The sequence below is a fragment of the Colias philodice genome, chromosome 8 (genome assembly GCF_061535455.1).
Source record: "Colias philodice isolate Cphi_HAF_F1 chromosome 8, ilColPhil1 Martin Lab GWU primary, whole genome shotgun sequence".
Classification (NCBI taxonomy): domain Eukaryota; kingdom Metazoa; phylum Arthropoda; class Insecta; order Lepidoptera; family Pieridae; genus Colias; species Colias philodice.
In genome coordinates, this window is record NC_143093.1 from 7,563,732 (window position 1) to 7,579,686 (window position 15,955).

The 15,955-nt window shown below is 32.3% G+C and overlaps 1 long non-coding RNA gene across 1 annotated transcript; it reads left to right on the top strand.

The window, feature by feature from the left end:
- The first annotated feature begins 3,967 nt into the window (after positions 1–3,967).
- LOC149486649 (uncharacterized) lies at positions 3,968–4,788 on the top strand. The gene is made up of 2 exons (XR_016315971.1): positions 3,968–4,228; positions 4,589–4,788. It is a non-coding gene; the product is annotated as an uncharacterized LOC149486649 (long non-coding RNA).
- The last annotated feature ends 11,167 nt before the right edge of the window (positions 4,789–15,955 follow it).

Below are 15,955 nucleotides of genomic sequence, written 5' to 3' on the forward strand. Positions count from 1 at the left end.
TTCACGTGAATACTTAAACAGGGTAGCTACCTCGTCTGCACTATTTATTATTCACATATTTAAACAAAGTAATTTCTTTACTTACAAGGGAGTTGGATTTTGATTTAGATAAGTATTACCATGGTATTACGCAGGAAATTCAAGCGATTGGAATTATTTGTTTATCGAGTTTTGTGATACGAATGCACTTCGTTCCAGTTGCCGGAGCAAATACAAATTCAGTGAAGGCTAACGAACACTTTACGTAATTTAATAACTTGCTGCACGCTTCCCATCCTTATGTACACATTTAAAAGCATATTTAAAATGTATAAATTTAAATGTGATCCATTTTTGTATGAACTGTATATTATATTCTAGTATTTTTATTGCATTTAACATGATTTTATATACTTCTTTAACAGCTTGATTAAGATTAGTTCTTATTACATTAATTAAAATAAAATAATGGTAGCAATTCTATGAAATATTGTTTAAATTCTTTATTTCGTAAAATATATACTATACCTACATTATTTAGGTAAATAAATATTCCTTACTTTTCAAAACGTGAAAACGAGTTGTTTGCATATAAACTGGGACAAAAATAAAGGAAAAGATGTTCTTAAGTTAGATACACGTATAATCTACATTATAAATTCTCTGTGTGGTTTCTGCACAAAGCAAAAATAAAAGTTTGCACATTGCGGCTCTGCGGATACCTACATCGTTAACTTTATAAAAGCTTTATGGTTACCTGATTATTAACATTAATTACCTACAGTAGGTACATTGTAGAGCCACTTACTTTTTTTAGAATGAATTCATTGCTCTGAATTCCAACTCCAACAAAATTCCAATAAACAACATTAAAGTATAAGTATGTATTTATAAGAGCTATTTACGTAATACCGAAAATATTATAAAAAGACAAGGCATGCCTGATTTTCCTTTACAAGAATAACGAGCAGTAAAGATACTTGTATTTACCTTAAAATATTGAAACAAGCGCTTAATTGAAGCTATTAACACCACAGCAAAGTAATTACGAAGGTAATGTTTTACGATAATTTTTCCTTCAGCAAGGGCTAGCCGAGCTTTCGTGCGGGTTATATGTAAAAGTAATTTTTGCTTATGTTTTCTCTTTGTTAGTTACAATATATTCGTGACATTGTTTACTGGTTTGGTTTTTTATTTATTACTAAAGCACAAAAAATATAACCTGGCACATTGAAAATATTAATAATAATCACTAGACACTATCTTGAATAATCTTTTCCTTTTTAATAAAATACCGTATCATCACTTTTAGCGATAAATATTTTATTTATTGGAATCTCTTTGGGGGACGAGGCAAATATGTATAAATAAAATTTTATAGCCTCGGTGTTTATCGAGAAATATCTTATATGTATAAAAATCTTTTTGAGGAGATGACCCAGTTTTGCTTTTAAAGGGTTTGTTTTGCTTTAGGATTATCTATCTATAGCGGTTTTCCCCAAACTTTTTCGTAAAAAGCTAGTTTAACTTGTAGGTGGTTATTTGTTTATTTAATTATATATATATAATTGCAGCTTGGCCTAACTTTCTATAGATTCTCAATAAGAAAAAAATATATGTCGCAATTAGAATGAAAATTAGCTACGTAATACCGATATTCGATAACCAGATATCATTTTCACTTTTCATGGTTGTATTAAAATCCAGAACTACGGTAGGTAATAACAGGCATTTTGACGGCGTCTTAAAATGAATGACGATCGAGTATTTCTTATTTATTCGTCCATTTATATTCACGACGTCATAGAAATATATTATAGCGAGGCTGTAAGTCGCTTTTGTGCAGTGTCCTTTCTCTTGTAATTTATTATTTCCTCGATTCAGATAAGCTTTTGTCAAGCATTATTTCGTAATCTCAAAGCTTTCATGTTTTAATAAATAAAAAAAATCTTAGAGAAAGTGTAAGAAATGTTACAGTATGCTATATATTCGTGATCTACTCAATAAGCTCTTTCATTTGATACCCCACGCGGCATGTTTTGGAAATGTTTATTTTTTTCTTTGTATGCCATATTATTTTAATTACCGGGGTGCGGGGAAGGGGACCACAAAACTGGTTGGCAACATCTGTCTATAGGATGTCTGGGATCTATACAATATATATCAGAAGTCAGATTTAGGTCCGCTATTTTTGCAAACGAAACTCCACTGAGAGTCCGGTCTAGTTAGTTAGTAGAGTGTTTTTATGAAGCATCGTAATATATTGCTAAATAATCGTAATAAACTTATGTTTTCGTATGAAGATTTAGTTCCAAATATATTAAAATTGAGGTTACTAATGGAGACAATATAGCACAATGTTTTTTTGTTACTTGTTGAGATAAAATTCTAATCGCAGAGGTTATGTAACGTGTGTTGTTTAATATAAATAATTTGCCCTATTTCTAAAGCTAAAACTAAAGGTGCTAAATGTTACTTCCTATATCACGGCAGGGCAGGACATTAATCACAATATTAACATTTTAGTTACAAAACTAGACGGCTTAAATTTGAAGTAATACGGATTATAACCATTTGGTGGTTAAAAAATAAAAATTGAAATATATAATCCTTCTCACTTTAACGACTTTTACATAGTTTTCACTGCACACGTGGCTGTGAAACACGTGTGTTGTGATTTATGTTTTATCGTTGAACGTGGATGAAACATGATGTTATTTTGATTGTTCAATACTTGGTCATGCGATTTATCCTAGACGATCATACATTATTACTACAATGGTCGAAATTAATTCTATAGGCACGTTGGTTTCAAATCATGGTATATGTATTAATTGTTTTTTTATTGGTTAAACGTATTGGTTAGGGAGCCAGGTGCAAATTTGGTTAACTATTTCCTCTCAAGAGATAATTCGTCAGACGCATGAGAGTATAGTATTATAAAGCCTCGTGAACGTCAGCTGGCGCTCGGTTGGGGGGGTGAGCGGTGGTAGCCTCCCACGCACATAGGAAAAAAAATACATTCATTCATTCATTTCCTCTCAGCTAAAAAATTGTCAAATTGTAGCTAACCCAATATCTCAACGAAAAAAAATAGTCAGCTGGTTACAACATGGTGTATTATACGTCAGCTGGTGTCTCGAACATGAAAGTTAAATTTAAAGAAAAATTTATTTTCCGTTATTTCCTCTCAAACAAAAATTTACCTGATGATAGCTTATATGTAACTGTGGATAAATATATATGTCAGCTGGCTGTATCTTGGTGGAAAAACCGTCAGCTGATACGGGAGGCTACAACCGCTCTTCCCCCCAACCGAGCTCCAGCTGACGTTCACGAGGCTTCATAATACTATACTTTGATGCATTTTACTAATTACCGCTTGAGAGGAACTTGGTCATAAAATCTGCTGCTGGCTCCCGGACCATATTTATTTATATAATAAAAATAAGATTATTTTCTTAAAAATGAGTACTAACAAAGTTTTTTCTTCATCTATTAATATGCAGGTTTATTCGATTGAATATTATAATTAATGTCAGTACTATAATAGTACATAATTTTTAAAATTTTTGAATCTTCTAAAACTGTTCAACGAATTGCACTATCTTGTATAAAATTTGTACATCCCGGCTCTATATTTTCACCGAAGAATGTTTCGAGTTGGAATTTTGTATTCAGCTCCAGATTTATATGGTAAATATTTTAATACGTTTTAATATTTGCTAAACACATTATTCGTTTCATATTGAATTGTGGGAAAATAGATTGCGATGTTACTAACATCTCATATGTTACATTTGAGAACTTTAACTAAATATCGTTAATCTAATAAACAAAAATATCTGTACTATCAACAAAAATTATTATCCCAGATTTCTATTATAACAAGTTCTACGTGGAAAATAGATTTTTCGTAATCGTTTCCATTCCAGAATCAATAGATAAAATTGAATTGTAAAACACTTGCCAATAATAATTAGGGTAAACTCACCTAATTATGTGACTCACTTAATTCGGAGATACAACGTTTGGACTCTTTTACAGCGTTATAGGAGTAAAATCCAATACATTAAAATTAACCCTATGGTATGGTAATAAAGCTTCTTTTCGTGTACAAATTTTTGTTAAAATCGTGCGGGTGAGATAGTAACAATCACGGAATTTGTCACTGCGCCCGCCATGTTTGACGTTTCACCGGTAGCGTGCAACTGTGCTGTCATTATTTAATTAATTTTAAATAGAAAAGGTGAGTGTAAGTTCATGATACTTTGACAATTAATTGTTAAAAACATATTCTTGTTGATACCGATAAAGGTTTTAGTAATTTTTCATTTGTTTTTGCATAATACCTTATTTCCTGGGTTCAAAAAGTTAACGATTTTCAAGATTGCAACTCAAAACAGTGTCACCGAATTAACCAAGCAAATTTTTATTATTTTCAATTCGTGTATAAATAATTGTTTTTAGTACGTATACGTTAGTCGTTTAAGTCAGAAAATATTTATTTTTACTCAGGTTTAAAAGTAGGATCGCTTTCAAGCATTTTTAAAAAGTCCGTTATTTTTTTTATCACATAATTAAGTGAGTTATTTTTTTTTTATTTTAGACAGCATGGAGGAAGACAAAAATAAAAATAGAAAATATAATGAAACAACGCTGACATCCGCAATTCAAAATATTCTGCAGTCAAAAATGAGTCTGTACACTGTTCACACAAACAATTATAAAGTCCAATATTAATTTTTTATGGTTCCCCTCTTTTGATAATTTCTCATTGATAAATAAATACATAATTATTACTTTCAATATGTTTATATTTTTTATTAATTGTATTTTTTTTTACTTTTGTGTTAAAAAATAATAAATACTCACTTAATTCGGTTATAACAGAATTAGAGAAGTACTATCACCGAATTATGGTGATTGTCACAGAATTAGACAAGTCATCGCGGTTTGATTAAGCTCATTTTACGCTGAGTTAATTCATATGTGTTAAGATTACACTTGCTCCATTTGATAAATAGAAGATTGATTAATGTTCCTATTAAAAATAAAAATAAAATTTATAAAGTTTAACCTGTTTTTTTTTTCATATTCTGTTTTGTCACAGAATTAGATGAGTTGACCCTACATTACATTGGTCGTTATTATAGTAAAGTATTTATTTACCTTATCCCAGGGTCTTTAAGATTATTAGAATAAAAAATACATATTTATTTATATCTAATATTCAAGCTTTAAAAGGGAATAGTTATAACTTATAATTAACCTGGAAACATCTGTTTTCTCATATCTTGAACCAAATGCTTTACTAACTTGAAAAATGAATTAAAAAGGGCCGCTACAATGACACAGCTCGTCGTATATAATGAGCTACTTATTCTCGGCATTGTCTCTACAGACAGAGAATTCAACCAACTAATTATTTTAAACAGCTTATAGTTCTCACGAGTCGTGAAAACGGTTTGTTTTAAATTTTATACGAATTAAGTTTAACGTTTAACCTTAAATTTCTTCTTTTTCTACAATTGTACATGTAAAACATAAATCTAAATATGTTTAACTAGCTGCGCTTCGCGGTTTCAACCGCGTGGCTCCGCTTCTGTTGGTCTTAGCGTGATGATATTATAGCCTTCCTCGATAAATTTGCTATCCATCCACTGAAATATTTTTTTCAAATCGGACGTATTGTTCTTGATATTAGCGCGTTCAAACAAACAAACTTTTCAGCTTAATAATATTAGTATAAATGAATATTTTGCTATTTCGAGAATAACATAAAACGTGCAAAAAGGAACACGATGATATAACAATAAAAATATCTGAATATTTAGCGCTCTAATATTATCAATTGAAGAAAGTTATAGCGATTACAATTCTCTGCATTCACGTTAATGGGCAATTTTTATCATGAAAAAAGAAAATACCTAACGTGTTATGTATGTTAATTTGCAGATTGCATGCTATCTAAAACTTTCCACTGAAAATATCGGAAAATTATGTTTTAAATCTAACATATTACATAAGTAATATGTTAGATTTAAAACATAATTTTATATTTTATATTACATAAGTAATATGTTAGATTTAAAACATAATTTTCCGATATTTTCAGTGGAAAGTTTTAGATAGCATGCAATCTGCAAATTAACATATTCGCAGTCAAGATGTCGTTCAAGTTTCAAGAGAGAATATCTTAAGACCTGCGGTCTGAAGTTCAGATAGTTAGATGTATATGCTAATACTTGATGTGATAGTGATATATTTAACTCAGATGTTTTACAACTAAATGTGTTTTATTCAGTTATGTTCAATAGAGTGTTTTCTATTTTTTCATTTAATTAGAACAGGAGAAATAACCGTCGCTAACTGATAACAATACTTTGTTTACAATAAGTTTCACTAATTGTAAGGCCCTTCGCTCATGGAGCTACTCAAAAATGACTGAACTAATCAGTAATTACGATTACAAACCTGTTACAAATTGTATCTCGCATACAACGCTACTCAAGTTATAAGGTTTCAGTCACTTCTGTTATTTGCTCGTTCATTTTTATCATAAAAAACAAAGAAACTCGGGAAACCAGTAGCGTGGAGACCGACACGACGCGTCGCGCGTGATTTGTTGCTAACGCGTTACTCACCAGTTAGTAACTAGTCGCATCGTGTGCGAATCTCCATAGAAAATGTATGGGCTGTGACGTAAGGCCCTTCGCTCATGGAGCTACTCAAAAAGAACTAGTCACAAACTCAAATTACTAACGAGTTGCCTGAGCGTCACAGCCCATACATGTTCTATGGAGATTCGCACACGACGCGACTAGTTACTAACTGGTTAGTATTGAGTAACGCGCTAACGTGTTACTCACCAGTTAGTAACTAGTCGCGTCGTGTGCGAATCTCCATAGAACATGTATGGGCTGTGACGCTCAGGCAACTCGTTAGTAATTTGAGTTTGTGACTAGTTCTTTTTGAGTAGCTCCATGAGCGAAGGGCCTTACGACTGTCTTAACAAATTGGAAATGTTGCTCTCGACTCTAACTAACTTGAATTTAAAATGAAATGTAATTTAATTATCAGAAAACAGACTTGAAATGTAAGCCATGCAAATTTTAAAGCTACTGAATATTTCATCAAGTTAATACAAGGAATTTATTAAAACGTAAAAGCGTTTGTAAAACGAGAATGCTATAGATCAATGAAAAAATACACATTGTTGTTCTAATTAGAGAGAAAAAAATTGTCGAGAATTGGAACTCGTCGACCTTTTGTTATTATTAATTTGTATGAAATGTCATTGAAATGTTCTTGGATATTAGAGATTATTTTCGTCATCTTTTCCTCGTATTTGTTCTGTAGTTTATTGATTACGTTATTGCAGTTCATTACGTTTATCCCTGGGCTGTTTTAAAATGTCAGGAACCCATTGTTTTACATTATCTCTGCAAATATTGATAAGCTGTAATGGTAAAAAAAATTTGTTCCAACTAACAAATCCAACAAGATTTGATTATAACGACGTGGCACGATCATTTAAAATATAAGTAGAACTAGTATTAGCCTGTTTCTAAGATATTAAACTTGCGAATAAGCTAGTCGTGCCTTATCTACTCAAACTTACTTGGTCGCTATCATTTTTATTCAGATTCAGTGACCATAAAATTAATATGATAACTACCCCAAAGAAAAAAACTTATCCGTCCAGATTTAGTATCGAGGTTGTTATATTTTCACTAACGCGATTTCATTTAACCGAAAAATTGTTTATATAATGAACTTTCCGATGCAGATGTGGAATCTCTTTGAAAATATTTTCAACTACAAGATCTAGTTGAGGAAAATTTCTATTCACATAAGAGCTGAACGCTTGCACAAAATTTTCAGGTATTTGCGTCAGCTGACATAATGCTTTTCTTCAATACAAATTTTTTTCCTGAGTAATATTTTAAACCTCATATTATATACTTTAAGTTGTTAGTACAAACATAGGGAATATCTATTCAAGCACGGGTCGTTTATTGTTTTTAACCCATACAATCTTTTCACTAAACAGGTATTTTGAAAAAAATCTAAATTTTTCATCCTTTTACAAAAGAAAACAAAAGGTTCTTAATTATAATAGAGAAATTATCATTTTATCATTATCATTTTACATCAGTCCCTATCTTAAAGACGCCAATATTTTAAATATGGATGGACGTAGGAAATTGCATTTTGCTACTTTGGTATTTGGTTTAATGCACAAAAAAATACCATTATATCTATATAAAAAATTAGCTTGGTTAGGTCAACGAAGCGACCTAAAATACAAAACTAGATTTGCCAGCATAAAGCTATCAATACCCATGCACTACACTGCATCATTTAGAGGCGGTTTCACATACAGCGCCACTAAGTGCTGGAACAACCTTCCACCACCCCTGTCTGAAGTAAAAAGTATTACAAACTTTCGATTTAAATATAAAAAACATTTATTAAATACGCTGTACCAGCCTTAGTGCCGTTGGTGTGTCCCGCTGTATGTGTATGGGTATCCCTATTCTCTTCGTATATAATATCATACTTCTTAATGTAGTTATTTATTATTCTTAATTTATTATTTTTTTCTATACATATATTTTTATTACACATATATTTCTTATATTATATAAGTAGTAAGTACAAATATTTAATAAATATAATATATCATACTTATCACTATTTCATCGTATATAGTTATATATTATCTATTAATATTATCTTTTAAAAAAAAAAAAAAAAAAAAAAAGCTGTAACTCCAACCGTCGCAACCGATAGGGGCTCCTGAAAATCAGTGCTGTTAGTGTTCCTATGGGGGCACTACAGCTTATAGCTGAGTAGTCCCTTTTGATGATGGACATTACCACACAGTTCTTTGTTGTTGTTTTTAGTTATATTTTTTTTAAGTTTAGTTATAAGGTTTTTTATATTATTTTATTTGTTATGTCTGTAAGTTTTATTAGTTGTAGTTTGTAGCTGTTTTAAGTCTGTAAGTTTTATTAGTTTTTAAGTTTTATTGGTTTTTTGCTTTCTTTTTTAAATATGTTTGTTTTTTGTATCTGTGTGGTGTGTTTTGTTGTCAATAAATGTTTTTATTATTATTATTATGTCTCTCTCCATAATACACGGGTACCACCAGAAGGAAGATACCCGGTCCTTTGGAAGGCTTACGTGGGGACACAGGTCCAACACGCAGAGGCCCTTAGAGAATTTAATGTGTTGTGGGACACCAGCCGCAGCCTGCCCATGACTGCACTATAGAGATACAGCCCTGGGCAGTCCGCGGCCAATGTAGGACTATTGCAGAAAAATGGAAATGAACAAAACTGGGTTATGGAAGGGGGTGTTAGATGGACTGGTATATTGGTTCTATGGGGACTATGGACGTCTGCCTTTTCAATATTAAAAATTGAAAATAATGGCAGACGGTGACTCGCCAGTTCGGTCGATGGGCTCCCAAAAAGGTTACCGAGAATGGCAACAAGGGGGCAACATCAGCTGAACGGCTAGGGGTGTAGAGAGGTGCGGCACCGGTTTCACCATCACGGGCCTTAGGGCCCGGAGCGGGTTTCCCCGCTATTACGCCATTAGACACTTCCACCCCCGAGCATATAGCTCTGGCGGCTCCACTCTGGACGGCCAACAAAGGCAAGCCAGAGGTGGGGGATCCTGAACCTCGTCATTGTTCACTCCGAACTGCCACTGGGACAGTCCAGAGGTGAGGACAGGGACCTCCCCCGGGAGCGCTCGGTTCCCGCGGGGTCGCTACTCCCCGACACCTCGCCACAAGGTGCCCTGCGGGGTGACTGACTGCACGGTTGGGATATCTATTGTAGATATGCCAACCGGGGGCGATGGGGTCGTCACATCCCTACGCCTTTATTATTATTATTATTAAATTTTTATTAAAAAAAATCCAATATCAAGCAATTACAAATAAATTGTTATTATATTGGATTAACGAAAATATTGTCTTTCACAATCAATGCTTTTATACAAAAAAGTTCGCCAATTTGACAACGGACCTAATTAAATTAAGCGCGTCACACACGGTGAAGATACTATAATATTTTATCTTAAGATACTGTTATATTTTATATTACAGTATCTTAACGCATCCGGTATCAGCGTTCGGACCATCATTTTTCTTTTTCTCATTGCGTACTAAGACTCCTGTAGAACCGCCATCCTGTTACAAATGACGCGAAATTTTGTGGGTCATTTGTAACAGGATGGCGGTTCTACAGGAGTCTTAGTACGCAATGAGAAAAAGAAAAATGATGGTCCGAACGCTGATACCGGATGCGTTAAGATACTGTAATATAAAATATAACAGTATCTTAAGATAAAATATTATAGTATCTTCACCGTGTGTGACGCGCTTTACTCTCTGTCAATAAACCGATGGAAAATATACAGAAAATGATAAATTTATTGCTATTCTGAAAGCCATTTGTTAACGTCGCAAAAGTTACAATACTTGAAAATATTATTTTCGAGGCAAAATTTGTATCCATGGATGGCTTGATAGTTGATATGGAAGCAATATTTTAGTTAATATTAAATATTAATGTGCCTACGTTCAAAATAATTAAAGGGTGGACGGTGTTACGACACTTTTATTGCATTTATATTATTTTTTATACACTTATGGTTGACATAAAAAGCAAGGTAGTGGAAAATACCTTCCTTTAATACATTATACCTAAAGATAGGGAGGGGAAGAGAAAATAGACAAACGACAATGAGAGGGAGTGAATGAAAAGGTTTCTTAATATTTCCTTGAATAATCGTACGTTTAAATGATTATGATTAAATTTTCATAACTGAGTATTGTATTAAAAGGATTCAAGTATTAACGGACAAAGAAGATTGAGATATTATGACTATTAATACATTTGTAAGTCTTTAAATCTGATTTATATTTGAGAAGCATCTGGCCTTCTTTGAAAGTTGAAACGTTCGATTAAGTAACCTGCGATGTTGTCTAAAAGAAGTTTTTTTCTCGTTCTCCAATATGCCTCGTGAATTCTTTGCATTTATTTTCTTTGTTATTGGTATCAGTAAATAGGTACTAGCTAGAATAAATCGAGTTTACTATTTGGGATTCGCCTTAATGTTAAGAAAAAAGGTTCAGTAAATGACACCATATTAGTTTTAATACTCTTTCTTCGTGCGTGCTAATTGTAGAGGTCTAAAGACCTTGCAATACTTGCTTGGGTCGAAACTTTTAATGGAACGGTACATGAAGTCGGAAGGTAAAGTAACCCCTTGTGAGAGTTTGCTAACTTTGTAACAAACGAAGCGATAGCAATTTCAACTTCAGCAAAAATATGCTTCCAATGTTTTAGTATAAATCTTTGAATCTTACTCGAAACTTAAAATGCAATATTCAGATGAAATACTTATAGGAATGGAGATATAGCTTTGATATGAATTAAACTCCATTTAATGAATACATTGATGCTATGCAATAGATACGCAGAACGTTTCTTCTATAATGAAAAGCGTTTATATTGAGATATAAGTTATTCAAGAGGGAACGTATTTATCGGAAGAAACGCCCAGTTGGCGGCGGAACGTAATCAAATAACCCTCTGTGAATGACGTCAACAGCCATCGCTCCCAGATCTCAAGACGAATAAATAAAAGAGGCAGACTGATTCGGATTGATCATATATTGAAGAAGTTAGACGCCAAATTTTCGCGATACAAATGTGATGGCGTGATTACAATACAAAACGAAACGGCTCTGCTAATAGTTGTGTCATTTGTGTTACATTTATTCATGTTTTCCCGTTCGACAGCCTTTATTTGTAATGATTTATACATCTGACAATGACCATCTCACTCCATCCACTCATAGTAAAATATATCCTTTCCAGAGATTAAGTAATATTGATCCTTCCTTGTCTTACTTTCTTGTGCTTGATTTTACGCGAATATCAGTTTATTTGTTCATTTCAGGATAAGCCAATGGGTTAAATTTAATTACATTTCAGCATACAGACTAACACCTGTTTGTAGTTTCTTATCATAAAGTAATGCGAGCTTTTTACTTTATTGAGTTGTAAAAAAATACTCGTGTAACAGAAATATTACTATTAAAATTAATAAATTTAAATGTCAACTGGCTCGTGAAAGTTTTATACTTGCTGCAAATCCGTTGTGACCGGTGCGCGCAGTCACATCGCTGGGAGGCGGGAGCAGTCGTGCGTTCATTAATTTTTCAAAATAATTGGACCAACACATTTTAAAATGTAAAACTTTTTTGACATAGCTTTACTGTAATTAAAAAAATTTTAATCCTATTTTGTAGAAACATTTACCATTCACCTATTAGTTCTTTCTGTAAATTATTTCTAGCATATATTAAGATTCCAAAGAAAAACTCAAAACCCAACAAAAATCATCTTCCTCTTCAGCAAGTTGAGCATTCTTATGTATTATTTTTTATTTAATTTGAAAAATAATAATATTCAAAATTCTTATTCAAGTGAATATATTATATGGAACACTAACAGATGAAGAATGAATATACCCATCAAAATTCTTTTAAAGGGTTATTTGAAATATTCATTGCGTGCAGCCGGAGGAGAGTCGATTCAAAGCTATACTAATCCAAAATGAACGCTTAAAAATTATATGGGCTCTTTAATTTATTATACTGAGTAGTCAAACTTAAAAGGGTACATATTTTTTTTAATAAAATAGAGAAGTATCATAATACTTATGTATGGAGAAAATCATAAAAAAATATTTTCTTCAAATTGGTATTTCCTCATAGTTAATCAATATTAAATTTCCAATATAACATGTTTTCTATTCCCACAGGGGTAAGCAACGGGAATGAGTATAAACCAGCGTTTATTTCGATTAGTTTTATCAGGCCAAATTGACAAGGGTCTGTGAAGTGTGACTTGATCCTGAATTTATGTAGGTTAAAATCCTTGGACTTCAGCTGGAACGTTGGAGGCAAAATACGCTTTCAATTTTAACTCGTTTGGTTATAGTTACGGTCTTGTTACTTTAACACATACAATAAGGGTAGGTATAAAAGTGGTATTTACGACTTATTCTCAGACTTATATTTCAAAATTCCTAAAAATTGATCAAGCCGTTTCGTAGAGTTTGGCCAGCACACATATTTTTACAAACATTATGACGCGAATTTTCTTATAGAGTAAGTATGTGTAACATATGTAATAGCACATGTTATGTGTGTTTATGATAAATGTCGATTTGATATAATTATCTAGAGATTGTAGGAAGATCCATCGGATGTGAAACGCAGCTAATTATCATGTCAGGATATTTATACCAACGCTATGTCCTTTTGTTCATAACCACAGATAATGTAATACATACTATCATAACTATATCATTATAAAAAGACACTGCGACATAGTTAAAGTTAAACAACGTTTTTATACTCGTTTTGGAATCTTTCCTTAACGTCTACATGGCGACTACCGCAATAAAAACAATATACAGTAAATAATAACATAAGAAAGGCAAATAACATATTCGGGGTTCACAAAGCTGTTTCTTATCAACCTCGCAGTTAAATCGTTCTGTGTACAGAGGGGAAACTATTTGCGAACTACGAGAAATTGTGTACTTTCATAAATTATTGTTAGTTTAGGTACACTTCCTATCCTCTATATGTTATATGCATGATCTCTAATAATAATAATAACAGTAGTTATACGAATTAAATGATGTACCTACTTGTTGTTTTGGAATTAACATGGAAAAGTCGAAGGATAACTTTGAGATAAAAAAATAATGATGTTACTTAAAAAAATACGAAATGTATTGTGAAATATCTAGTTCTATTGTTTCACTTTTATCGATTACAAAGAGCTTCTAAACTGTGTAGAGCTTTGTGGGTAATGAATAGAAATAATAAAGTATAATCGGTTTTAGTTTGAAACTTGTTATAAATTAAACATGTTTAAGACATATCGATTACCTTAACTTCATAACAGTATGCTCCTTGTTTCGACGAAGTTAGTTCATAGTTCCGTTATACAATACTCATCGTTATACTGGTCGATCTCGGACAGGTGCAGTTGAAGTTCATATTTTCATAAACACTGTAGAAATTAACGTAATAAATCATCAGGAGCAAGATATTATCATCATTAATAATACTTCGAGAAAGATAAAACTTCCACATCGATTCATCATTATTAAGAAACTTTTAACTTTTATTTCGTCTCCTTATTACGAAAATAACATGGCAATGGGTATGATTTCGCTCTTAAATATTTAATCTGTCAAAATTCATCGCTAGGTATAATAAAGTTTCGATTTCGTAAATGTGTTTAAGAAAGCCATTATCATTCCATTTCCATGATTGCTACGAGGAGCCGGAAGTGTTGTTTTTATTATCTTTGTTTCTAAGCGGAATTCAGTTTAATTGATACCAGCCGATTGTAAAAATAGAAAAACGGTAAAGTTTATTCCACAGTTTATTCACAGGTTTATTCTTTCGGAGTTTATTTCGATATTCCCACGATTTATTCGTATTTTGCAATTTCTTTTATTTAAGTTAAGACAAGAATTTTTTTTCGGTATTTGAAAAATAAGGCATCATTGTTAATATGTATTTTAGTATAGTTTAATAGTCTATGATCTAGTACCCTAGTAAGGTTTGCATAAGACTTACACGTTAAAACAAGAATTTTAGAAAAAACATTCGCCGCCAAAATATAAAACAGTATCTGTAGTTACTGGGTGGTCATCGCTGTATCCATTCGTTCCAGGTGAACGCTCAGAAAATAACGTTGTTCTGTTCGAAACGTTTGTCGCTAACATAGAGCGTTGCAAGTTTAGTTAAAAAAGAAAATACAATGTATCACAACGAGAACTTGCAATTTAGGAATTGCGAAAACTGGAAGTCCAGTGTGTTAGCTCTTAAAATAGTATTGCACAACATTTTCCCTGTGAGCAATATACACTTTTATTTACGAGTAATTTTTTTTTAAATATGCAAATGCGGGTCCCGTGAGGAAAAACAAACTCGTGTTTCTAGTATGTACATGTATCCAGAAACTCTCAACTTTTGTATTTGTTTTATTTATATTTTGTCGTATTTTATAATCTTATTCGATCGCTCTATAAAATATCATGTATGAAATTGACAAACACAAAAAACCTCTTTATTTCCAAATATTTTGCTTAACCTGCTGTAGGTAAGCCGAAACCACCTCCTAATTGATTTAGGTAGAGCAATATTTACCGGAAAATTGAGAGCGAAGTGGAGCCGATGCTTACATTACCAGAGGGTTGTGTTACCCTGTATCGTATAATAGCTTTTATATTGAGTTACTGTGTTCTAATTAACACACGTGGCGTTAATCAAGAAAAGGAAGCTTTTTATTATATATGAGGTTGTTCGATGGGTAAGCTACATAAAAAATACTGTATCGCGAAATGAATAACGATTCTTCCATTGATATCTATATTCTGTTCAAATAAATAAAAAATAACTGTCTATGAATAGACTTCCTTTGTTCCATGCTCTATCTTAATTACTTTATTTGCACAAGTTTGGCAAATTCACACCAAATAATATCAAGATTTGCTACGGTCACGCTGTTTGCCACGAGCAGTTGTCTGTATCTTGAATTATTGTGAAAGTTTAGGACAGTAATGAAAACACTATTCCATACTATTTTATTGCTATGCTAGTTTAATAGTAACCTTAGAAGTTAAATGACGAGTAATTCGAGAGGAAGGTATGTTATTTATGAATGAGGTTTTAGATAAAGCGGGTGAAGCCGCGGGTGGAAAGTTAGTAAACGTGTATAATATATTTTGGTAGGTATGCGGATATTACTTGCAGTATTATAATCTGAAATGTGCGGCTTGAATATGAAGGGAGGATAAGGAAGGTCGGTCTCCGTTCCCTCATACAAATGCGATTAGCTAGATTACGTATAGATAA